Source organism: Onychomys torridus, chromosome 3 (assembly GCF_903995425.1).
Source record: "Onychomys torridus chromosome 3, mOncTor1.1, whole genome shotgun sequence".
In the NCBI taxonomy this organism is placed as follows: Eukaryota; Metazoa; Chordata; class Mammalia; order Rodentia; family Cricetidae; genus Onychomys; species Onychomys torridus.
This window is the reverse complement of record NC_050445.1, coordinates 44,012,060-44,024,766: the sequence shown is the minus strand read 5'-3', so window position 1 is coordinate 44,024,766 and position 12,707 is coordinate 44,012,060. Positions and strand designations below refer to the sequence as shown.

At 35.5% G+C, this 12,707-nt stretch overlaps 1 pseudogene; it reads left to right on the top strand.

Annotated features, from left to right (window-relative positions):
• The first annotated feature begins 4,360 nt into the window (after positions 1 to 4,360).
• Positions 4,361 to 10,106, top strand: LOC118580023 (annotated as a pseudogene).
• The last annotated feature ends 2,601 nt before the right edge of the window (positions 10,107 to 12,707 follow it).

Sequence of the window (12,707 nt, the reverse complement as noted above, 5' to 3'; positions counted from 1 at the left end):
GTTATCATGGTATTACATCAGATTCTTGATACACATAAGTAGACAGTCTCATTGAAACACCACTAAAAAAGATAATTAAATTTCTACCAACATTAAAGTACACTAAATTTATACTCCAAGGAAAGTTCATGTTTAGGCCGGTCAGTGGTAGTGCATGCCTTTAATCCCAGCACTCAGGAGGCAGAGGCAGGTGGATTTCTGTGAGTTTGAGGCCAGCCTGGTCTCCAAAGGGAGTTCCAGGAAAGGCGCAAAGCTACACAGAGAAACCCTGTTTCAAAAAAAAAAAAAAAAAAAAGAAAAAAGAAAAAGAAAGAAAGAAAAGAAGAAAGAAAGTTCATATTTAAATGCCTGAGCCAGAGATGCAGGAACTGTGATCTATGTGTATCCATTGGGGCTGGGCTCCTCACAATCTGTTGATCTCTGTGTTGCATGTAGTTGTAGTTTGCTGTGGTAGATTCCATTTGCTGTAAAGAGAGATTTCTTTGATGAGGGGCAATAGCCACATTTCTCTTTGAGTGTAGGGATGAAATTTAGAATTTAGTAAAGAATTATAGTAGTCTAGCAACGTGGTAGCAGTAGATTATTTTCTAAGGCCCCTGACCTTACTAGTACAGCAAGCTGTGTAGGTTTTGAGTACCATCCATGATTTCTCTTTTTTGGGCGGGCATTAAGTCTAATTAGACAACCATTGCTTAACTCTATCAAATGACTGCCACTTACTATACTTTTGTTGTGGGATATTTGTACACTGTATGAAGATATATTACTGTGATTGGCTTAATAAAGAACTGAGTGGCCAATAGCTAGGCAAGAGGTAGGACTTCTGGGCAGAGAAAGAGGAAGTAGGAGATGAATCTAAGTGCACATCAGAAGCCAATGAGACATGGAGGGAGTTAGATATACAGAATGAAAGAAAGGTAAAAAGTCATGAGGCAAAATGTCGATTAATATAAGAGGGCTAATTTAAGTTATAAGAGCTGGTGGGATAAGCTTTCATAATGAACAAGAAGTCTCCATTTCATTATTTGTGAGGTGGCAGCTGAAAACAAACCTTGCTATATACTTTCATTCATATCTTGGTATATTGGTAATTGCAGTGGTTCATAAATATTTCAACTTCGTTTTTTAGTATTGTACAGGTATTTTATAAAACCATGAAAGCTAGACTATAGAAAAGAGATTCAGGTCAGGTGCATACCACTTGAGTCTTGTGTATGTGGCATCTTCAGAAATAGAGGCTGACCTTCAATCCTGGTGAGACAACCAAGGGCTACATCAATAACCTATATTGTTTGAGAAGTCACTAGAGTTAACATTACCAAGATTTCAAGAGGAGGTTTCTCATCCTGGTACTGGGTTATTTGTTAGATTTTAGTTCCTTTAGTGAGTATTATTAACCCAAAATGCTTAACTTCTCTACACACACATACTTCTGTGTATGCATGTGTTTGTGTGTGTATGTATGTATGTATACATATTATGTATTATTTGAATAAATATAGAATAATATAATTTCTTGAGGCTTTATAAAGCAACCTTGGCATTGTTTGTCTCCTGTATCCCCTCCCTCTTCCATATTGACTTCTTTCATGCATGCTCAGTTTTGGTCCCTTTCCCATTATTCTGTTTCCCACTTAATGTCATCTGTACCCTGCTGTTCCTCATTAAGCCCCAAGCCACAATCTATGATCTCTGGCTTCTGTGTTTACTCCATGTTGTATAATCATATCTAATAATTTGGAGTTAGGAGCCACCGATGATCAAAAACACTTGTCTCTTTGGGCCTGAGTTACCTTATTTGATGTAATATTTTCTAGGTTCATTCATTAACTACAAATTTCATTTTTCTTTACAGTTGAATAGTACTCAATTGTATGTTTGAACCATATTTTGATTGTATATTCACTTGTCTAACTAATGTTTTAAAGGCTGTCTCATTTTAGTTTCTATGTAGAAATACAGTGAGAGAAATATTATAGAGATACTCAGAGTCTGGAACTGAAGAGTCCTTTATTAGGACCCATCTCATTTTTCTTATCACTCCCTGTCAACACAGATCTATGCTTCTGAAAGAATTTTCTTTACCTTTCAGGGTTGACTTGGAATTTCCTTATACTATAAGCATTTGAGTTGATACTGGCCCCTCATAATTACCATATTAATGGTAACATTTCCAACTATTATTCTTTACCACTAGAGAACACCCACTATCATAACTTGGGTCGGCAGTTAGAGGCACAGGCCTTTAATCCCAGTACTTGGGAGGCAGAGGCAGGTGGATCTCTGTGAGTTCGAGGTCATCCTGGGCTACAGAGTGAGTTCCAGGAAAGGTGCAAAGCTACACAGAGAAATCCTGTCTCAAAAAAACCAAAAAAAAAAAAAAATAATAAAAATAAAAAAACCAGTCACATTATTACTGCTAGAGTTACATATTATTCTGAAAAAGAAGTATTGCTAACCCAATCCCTGGAGCCTGTGATTCATTACTTGGAAATAGAGACTGCACATTATACAGAATGAATGAGATGTTAGAATTAGAATAGGCCTTAAACTCAAAGATAGATATCCTTGTAGAGAGACAGATATTTGGAGACACAGACAATGTAGAAAATACTGCAAGTCCTGTTGCCAGCTAGAAGTCCTTCTTCTACCACAGCAGTGGTGGTTTCTGTGTATATTGACTATTGAAGCTGAGAAAGCACTTTTGTAATTACTGTTTGAGTAGGTAAAGAGGTCAAAGACTTTCTCCATTCAATCTGATTCCTTTTAAATGGGTTTTGAAATCACACAAGCTGGAGCCTTCAATAGGTACCTTCTTCTCCACAAGGGGTCCTGACTATTGTCTCAGGGCAGGATGGATGCCTTTTTTACAGTGCACTAATTTCATTACGAATTGTTGCTACTTTCTGCACAACCACTTAAAACTTGCATATGGGCCTTTCTTTGCTAAACTGTACTTTTTTTTGTTTCCCTGTTTTTCTGACAGAGAATTGAGCATAATGCATGCCACAGCCTGCATACTACTACTGTGTTCGTTCAAATTTTACTTTGTGAAATAAATTAGTTCATGACTTTTGAATGCAGCTTCACTTAAGTACTCAGGACCCTGGCAAGAAAAGTCAAAATCATTGGTAAAATGTGATATAAATGGTATCTAGCTCAGTTCCCAATAGAGTTCTTGCTCCTTTCTGATGCATCACGAGATAATTGTGCACTTTCTGTAGTCCCCCCTCCCAGCATTTGACTCTCCCACACTCCCACCAGAACATCACATTAAGCTTTGCTCATGGCATTTTAGGCATTTTTGTGCTTATAACTCCATTCTTTCACATTTCTATCACAAGCCAGTTCTGAAAGCCGATCAAACTCATGACCAAGTCGTTTTTTTGCCATGGACTCACTTCTCCGTACCATTTTCCAAACTGCCTATTGCTGTAGCAACTTAAGGAAGGAAAGGTTGATTTTGGTTTGCAGTTTGAGGATATAGTCAATCATTTCAGTGTAAGCAGGTAGAGATCTGCTATAGCTATGGTAGCATACTGATGCTGTTCATAGTGGCTCTGCATTCAAGAAGCAGAGAGAAGTAATGCCAGTGCTCAAGTCATGTTCTCTTTTCTTTTTAAAATTAAATCAAGGAACTCATTCGATGGATTGGTGTCACCCACTTTCATGGTGTGTCTTCTCACTTAAATATTTTTTTGGAAATAATTCCAAAGACACATAAAAAATTGAGTTTTCTAGGTGACTAAAAATGAAGTTATGCTGGCAATATATTAAATATTATAGCAACAAAAGAAAATTCTTTGAGATGTTAAAGAGAAAGTGAAAAGGGATCTGCATTTACTAGGTTTTTGAAGCTCAAAAGTACAATTCCATAGACCTGCCACACCTCTAAACTCACAGCCAGCCATGCTTTCCTTCATCACTTGGCAGTTTTGATGAAGCCAGATGTTGGAATCATAGACAATTTTATGGACCATGGTTTCCACAGTCATTCTACTGATTTCTTCTTCCAGACACTTGTACCTCCTCTTCTACATTTGTGTTAACGTAGTTTTTCCCACAAATGATTTTTGTTAATAACTACTCTTGTTTTGTTTTCATCAACAAAACCAAAATTATTTCCTAACTAAAAGGCTTTTAACTCTTTAAAGCAAGTAGTTATACATGGGAGAAGTTTCAGAAATTACCAGAACATACTTAATTAAAAAGAAAACAAAAACATAGGGAGGTGCCATGAATTGAACAGTGTCTTCCACACAAAATATTCATATGCATTTAGACCATAACATTTTCTCAGAGATAGATGTAGTGATGATGTTTATAGTTAAGGGTATCAAGGGGCAATTCCACATTTATGATGACACTGAGTCTAATGACTCGTGTTCTTATAGAGAGGATAGCCTTGCAGAAGAAGGCTTACATGAAGATAGTGGAAGTGACATACTTGCCAACTGCACAATGTCCAGAAGCTGAGAGGCAAGAGTGTGCAGGTGTATTTAAATGTACTCCTTCTCTAGAATTCTTTGGCAAGGATCATGACCCTGTGAGACTTTACATATGTCATTAATTCTTCCATGTACAGCCTACATGGTAATGTGGGTGTTTCATTGCTGTTTTCAAGAGGAGTTGATTTGTCATTGTCACACAATATTCATTTAATTATTAGATTTGCAGATAAATGTTTATAGAATTCCCTTTATTCATTTAATCAAAAACTTGTCAACTATAATATATAGTTGAAATATTACTATTAATTATATACTGAAGTGTTAATTACAGGCTTGCAGTTGTACCATTAACACTAGCATGAGCATATTAATTACAGATATTTTTCATAAATTTCTTGACATATATATTGGGATAGAGACTATTAAGTTGGGATAAGACTCATTGATTCTAGTCCTAATATAATTCTAAGCTACTACTTTACTTATGCAATGGGGCTTGAGGATGACCCTTCCTTTGAGAAAGCAAAAGGAAGTTCATCAGAGAAGCTTCGAATCTCTGCTTGGAGCACAAATAAAATAAAACAAAGCATAATAGTCAAAGGATGCAACAGTGAGAATCTGGAGAGATGGTGTGGAAAAGACATGTTTTCAATTGGAGAGCATTTGAAGAAAACGTTACAACTCTATACAAAGTGAAAAATAGCTCTGAATATAGGTTGAGCCTAACTGTGCCAGGAATCCAGGCCAGTCCAGAACAAACAAGTTCTTCCTGCACCCACCTCCTCCCTTTATACTTCTTTCCTTCTCCTCTTCCTTCACCTTATTTCTTTTTTTCATTTATTTTATTTTGAGAAATGTTTTTACTATGTAGCCCTAGGTGACCTAGAAATAACTGTATAAATCAGATTGTCTTTGAGCTCCCAGAAGTCAGCTTGTAATTGCTTCCTTAGTTCTGGGATGAAAGGTGAGCAATACTATTCCCAGACATTGTTATTATTAATTACTATTATATCATTTTAAGGATTTATTCTTAATTATGTGTATACCTGTGTGTAGGTATGAATCAGATATTAAAAAGTTATGATATCCTATAATGAGACTTTCTCTTTTTTCTCTGTATAGAATACAATTTCATGTGTTCAAAGAGAAGAATTCTAATACACATATGCATATAATTCATTCATATATATATGAAAATATATGAAAGCAGATGCAGTGAACAAAATTTTGAAACTTTCTAAAAATAGAAGTATTATGTCAGTATTATCTTTAGTAAAAATAATAATATTATTTCTGTTAGTAGTTTCTATTCTGATAAAAGAATTACTTGAACATGTCTGCAGAGAACTGAGGCTGGTTAAATATTTCTTTTTTTTGATTTAAGGAGTTTTATGAACTGAAAGCTCCAAAAGTAGGAAAATGTGAATGAATAGTGTGTCATTTTGACCTTGTCAATCAATGTATGTAATCCATTTCCTCTACTCTAGAGACCAGTGTGTAAAAGTATGCAAGGAGGAAGAATCAACATGTGAAAAATTGGTCTAGGCCTCCATTTTGCTTACATGGCAAGATTGCAGTAAAATTGTTTCTTCATTCACTATGTTATATTATTTTTAACATACTTTTTCCTATTTTTGGAGAAATTGTAATCATAGGATGACATCCAGGGGTCATATAATACATATATTTCCTTTTCCTATCAATTCCTGCCATTTATTGAAGACTTCTCAGTTGTATCATTTCTGCAAGTCATATTATTTCTTTCAAAATTACATAAGGCAGAAGAATTCCTTTGGGTCACTGATGCTGGGGAGCAAATTTTGGATTTGGGATATCCTTATACTTCTTTCCTTCTCCAATGATAATCTGTATTTTAAGAATTCAAACTGAAAAAAAATGCCAACAGATTTTGTCCTTGTTTGCTAAGCTGTAAGAAGAGGATATTTTAAATGAAAGACAGTGTGAGAAATGTTGCACCATGTTACTTAATGTAATTATTCCAGATACCAGTTATGAGAGGTGGAAAAACACACCTAGTTGAAGTCATGTGTAGGAGCCAGGCATAAACTATCATTTGTGTTAACTGAGGAGGTTGCTACGGTTTGACTGTGATATAAATATAGCTTCAATGCTTCCATGTTGGGAACTCATTTCATTGGATTCTTCAGACTTTTTAAGGTATGAGAGCAGGTAAGAGATCATCAACTCATTAGAGATCATTATTGAGGGGGTTCATTTGGCATGCTGAGTTTGTCCTAGCCAGACGGATTTAAAAAAAAAAAAATGCCTGACCTTTGAATTGTCCTTTGGTTTCCTGTGTCCCAGCCAACTGGCTTTCAGGACAAATCTCTCCCATTCATGTTTCCCAAGTAAACACACAGAGGCTTATATTAACTACAAACTGCATGGCCATAAGCTCAAACTTATTACTGAATATCTCTTACTCTTAAATTAACCCATAATTCTTAATCTATGTTTAGCCATGTGGCTTAGTACCTTTTTTCAGTTCTGCCTTGTCATCTTGCCTTCTCTGTGTCTGGCTGGTGACTCCTAACTCAGCCCTTCCTCTTCCCAAAATTCTCCTCATCTGCTTGCCCACCTATACTTCCTGCCTGGCTCCTCCCAATCAGCATTTTATTTATCAACCAATCAGAGCAACAGACATTCACAGCATACAGAACATCTCACAGATGTTACCTCTTCTCTCACTTGCTTCTGTCAGGATTCCATATGCTAGAATGCTGTGAACCTAAGAAGGTCTTCACCAATGCTGGCATTTTACAGTTTTGACCTTCTGTCTCTAATATTGTGAAGTAAACAAACAAAACAAATCTCCTTCTTTTGCAAAGTGCTCAGTTTGAGGCATTTTGTGATAGTAACAGAAAATCAACTAACAAAGGGGTGTTATGCTTCATTTACCCAGGCTCATTTGTTCAGGGTTTATTCTACACTTAAATTTAATAACTGTTATTTCTATAATACATTATGTTCTTAACTCTTTGAGGGAGGATAGAACATTTTGTATAGTTTTCTCACTAATAATCTCTAGCCACCAGACACAGCCTTAGTATACTTTAACAATATATATTTGTTGAATTAAGCAAAGAAATTCATGCTAAAATATAAGTTAGTCACATTTTTTCCAAATTTAATTTTTATTTGAAAATTTATCATTGTACTTCTGTCCTTGACTCTAACTAGAATAAATTTCATAAAATATTTATTTACAGCTGAAATTAAAGTAACTTAATAAAAATATTTGATCCTAACAATGTTATATTTTAACTCTTAAACCTGTTATATATGTGCATCATCTTAAATTATTTGTCTTGATTATTTCTTCTGGACTATTAAAAAGCAACATCTTGTAAGTGATTTTAGGACTGAGCATTTGTTACTGGATAACCAGTTGGGTCTCTTCCCTGAGAAAGATTATTTATTCAGTTCTTAGAATTACTTAGTTGCCTGATGTTTGCATAATACCAAAAAATTAAATTATTAATAAATAAAAATCATGTCTTTTGATCATAATTATCACTTTATCATTTAATTTCAAATTACATGTGTAAAATAATGGGAATAGATTATCTGATGAAGATGCATTACAATAACAGACAGTTTAGGAAATGATCTTGACTTTCTTCTTTAATTGACCATCTCTCTCTATATAATGTATATTACACATACATGTATGAATGTATATAGTCTATCATAACTATATATTTGCATATATATCGTATTCACTATATATGTTTGAGTAGATGTTTTATAAATGCATGTATTTATCATATATATCACATATGCATTCATATATATAAAGAACAAATAAATACATATAAAGTATGAAAACACAATATAGCATATTTTTCTGGTAAGCAATATACCCACACAATGGTTAACCACAAGTTAGCAAAATTTAAGTCATACATATAGCCATTAATGATAAGCTTACACTTTCATATACTTATATGTATAGTATTTATGTGCTTTCTAGACCACCAGTAATAGTAAAAATTACCTGAAATTTCCAAATGTTATTATAGAGTAACAAAAGTTACCCTCTATGTTTATTTAATCAGGAACATCATGTTGGTTTTAATGAAACTGAAGCAAATTCATATTTACTCCCAGCTAAAAATTGTGCAGAGTATTCTAAGTAAAATTATTCAATATTATGCAAATGATCAAATTTTCTTATAGAATTTATATTTTAATATTTATATTATTTATAAATTTAAAATTTTATAAAATATTTACTATTTTAATGAATATCTATATTCATATGTGTGTGTTTGTGTGCTCATGTGTGTCTCAGTGCATAAGCAGAGGTCCAAGGACAACTTAGTGAACTCAGTCCTCTTCTACACCTTCGTATTTAACACAGAAGTAGATTTTCCTAAGATTTTGTGTGATAAATTATGTAGTTATTCTGGATTCCTAATAAAATTCAGATATTTTATGATATTGATTGCTTATAACATATTTTATATTTCAAGTAAAATTTATATGCTTAACAAATTAAAAATTGAAACAAGTAGTAAACATTGATTTTACATTTTTCTAGAGTTTGGAGGATAGTATATTTCACTCTGAATCTAAAGTTTACTGAGTTTAACATTCAAAATCTTGTATAAACAGATGCAGAGATTCATAGCCCAGCATCAGGCTGAGCTCCAGTAGTCCAGTCATAGAGAGAGAAGAGGAATTCTATGAGCAAGAGGCATCAAAATCATGATGGGAAAACCTACAGAGGCAACGAAACCAAACTAGTAGAAACCCATGAACTGTGGACCAATAGCTGTGGGGCCTCCATAAGACTGAACTAGGCCCTCTGCATGAGTGAGACAATTGTGTAACTTGATCTGCTTAAGGGGCCCCCTGGCAGTGGGATCAGGATCCATCCCTGGTGCATGAAATGGCTTTTTGGAGACCATTACCTATGGAGGGACACCTAGCACAGCCTTGATGCAGGAGGGGGGGTTTGGACCTGCCTCTACTGAATGTCCTAGGCTCTGATGACTCCCCATGGGAGGTCCTACCTTGTCTGAGGAGAGAAAGGGGGATGGTTTTAGGGTGAAAGGCTGGGGGGCAGGAGGAGGGAAGAGAGAGGGATCTGCAATTTGTATGTAATGATCCTGGAAGCAATGAGGACACAGGCATTCTGAAGGGCTTTATAGATTTAATTATTTTATTCCCAAAGCTGGTTGTGAATGTCAAAATGGAAGTGATGAGCATGGCTTTGACAACTGCTTACTAAAAGATACATCCTTCCTGGAATCTGACTGTGATGAACAGCGGCTTATTACTGTGGCATTCAATCAACATGTTAAGCTTTATTCCATGAAATTTCAAGGACCAGTTGATGGTCAGGGTCCTGAATACATAAACATTTTTATCAACCTACCCCGATCTATGGATTTTGAGGAGGCAGGAAGGAGTGAGCCAACTCAAGCTCTGGAACTGACAGAAGATGACATGAAGGAAGATGGCATTGTTCCTCTTCATTGTGTTAAATTTCAGAATATTAAGAGTGTAACTTTATTTGTGCAGTCTAGTCAAGGTAAAGAGGAGACAATAAGAATTTCATATTTTACTTTCATTGGTACTTCAGTCCAGGCAACAAATATGAATAACTTCAAACAAACAAGTAGTTAGGAAAAAAAAAAAAAAAAAAAAACGAGGAGAAAGCCGTTAGGGTACAAAAGACACTGGAAGACTTACTGCAGTCAGATTTGCAATTCCTGTATAACTGCTTGCTTGATTCTCTTTGGAAACTGTTAATCTTTTTGTTGTTGTTGTTGTTGTTGTTGTTATTGTTGCCATTACCAATAAAGCATTGCTTTGCTCAAAAGAAAAATAAAAAAGTAAAATCTTGTATAAATGACAGTCTAGGTATAAAAATGTAAAGACAGAGTGGAAAGAAAAAAAAATCACTAAACTACTACAAACTGCATGATTGCCAGAGTCTTCTACTTTTGAAGTATGATTTCTTCCTCTATGATGCACATTAAACTAGTTTTGGACTATATAGCTACAGAACATAGTAGATGGGCCTACGATCTGTTCTAAAACAAGGAAGTGGGCATTTATTAGAATATCCAGGCAGTGTTCATTTTAAATGGAAATGACAGAAAACCCCACTGGAACACATTCAGTTGAGGCCTTTATGTTTCACCTAGAGAGACTACAGGAGTCACAAAGCATCAGTTCTGCTTAGAAAGGCCTGCTGAAGGGGATTTGAAGGATAACAAATGTTGCAGTTTCATTCTGTGTTTTGTCATATTATTCAGAGTTTTGTTCCTGACTAACCAGTCCTTTGTGATGGAGACATGGAGCATTTGTGGTTCTTTAGATAGCACAGTTTCAGTTTTGTTGTGTAAGGGACATTTCATATTTTGCTGTAGTCCTTGGACTTAACCAGTCACAGAGGAATACACTTATGAGTCTGATACTTGCTCAACTGTCCAAAAGTACCATTAGATTTGTTGAGTACAATTACTGGTAATTCCCACTACAACAACACAGTTAGAATCAAGGGAGAAATGATCCTGCAAAAGAAAAGGGTACTGTGTCTTCCAGCAGTGTTTAGAGATTAAGGAAATCCATCAATCTGTTGCTTTCAGCTAAAACATAATATGTTAACAAAATGAAGATAATATGCAAGATTCTATAACATTTCTATTAACTTAAGATTTCTGAAAATAATTATGTTTATCTTTCCACAAAAAAAAAAAAAAAAAAACAAACAAGAAGACTAGTAGTGGCTAGTTTAAAAATCTGCTGAAGATAGATGTTAGAAGATCCTGTAGTATGCAATTTCTAATAACAGTAAAATGATGAAGACAGAAGAGGTACTGGAGGACTCACTGAAGTATGAGAGAATAAGAACACCAGACATTTCATATGATTCCTTTCCCTTATTTGTGTGTATATAAACCCACATTTCTATGGCATACATGCACACAAATCTAGTCACACAGTTACAGAAGATATGTAGACTATCTAACTTTTAAATATAATGTGTTATTTTCCTGTGTTGTGAGTTGACTATAAATTATCTCCCATAAGCTTATGTGTTTCAGCACTTGGTTGCTTAGTCATGGTCTCCTTTTTGAAACCTCTGACCCTTTAACAGGAGGAATTTTACTGGAGGAATTGATTTATTGGTGTGTGCTTGCAGATTTGAGAGCCCAGCTGTGGTGTGCTCCCTGCTTCTAGACTGCAGACATAGTGGAGCATAATCCTTCTTACACTGTAAAGCAAACCCTTCTTCCTGTGATTTGCTTAAGAGCAGGCATCAAGTCCATACAATGAAAAAACCAACACATAGAAAATTGCTGCTAATATACATGGGGTTGTTTTGAGGTTGAGTATGGGTGTTCCTAGGCCTTTAGAACTGATTTATGAGAAAGCCCCTGAAATTTGAGGAGTTAAAGTTAGAAAACTCTTGAATTCTGTAAGTGGAGCTTGAGTCATCCTGGAGGTTCAAAAGCCTAGAATGCTGAGAGAGATGTGGACCGTGCAGCTCCAGCTCATGATTTCTCAGAGATGAATACGAATTCTGTGGGGCCATGCCAAGAGGCCACCTCTGTTATATTCTTGCAAATAGATAGATACAGAGATAGATATAGAGCTAGCTGAGAGAGAGAGAGAGAGAGAGAGAGAGAGAGAGAGAGAGAGAGAGAGAGAGAGAGAGAGAAACTATAGCCAATGAAAGATCCTTCCGGCAAAACTATCAATTCTTCTGACGTGAGTGAGCACAAACAGAGAATTTCTCAGAAAGGAATCCCTCAAAAACAACTTTTAAAGAAAAATTTCTCAGATTGAACTTTAAGTCACTGCAACTTTTGTTCAAGGTGAATAAACTGTAACAAGAGCTGGCAATAAAAATTCAGTGTCATTCATATGGCTTTGACTTTATAGGTATTGTAGATACGAGGCTGAAAGCAGCATGGAAGCTTTAGTCCACGTTCCAGAAAGCCAAGGATGCCACACAATGTTGGCAAGGTCAGTGTCCCTTCAAGGCAGCCCTGAAAGACTACTGTATGAATCTTAGAAGGTAAAATTTAAGTTGTGATGGAGCTGTTCTGATGCTGTAGATACAAGAACCATGTGATGCCAACCAAGGAAAAAGAAAGGATGAGCCCTCACCACAAGAAAGGCAATGTGTACTGCAGAAAATAGGGTCACAGGTATAGGGTGAACAATCCAAGACCTCTGTCACCCAGATGATTCTATCAGAAGTTCTAAATCCTA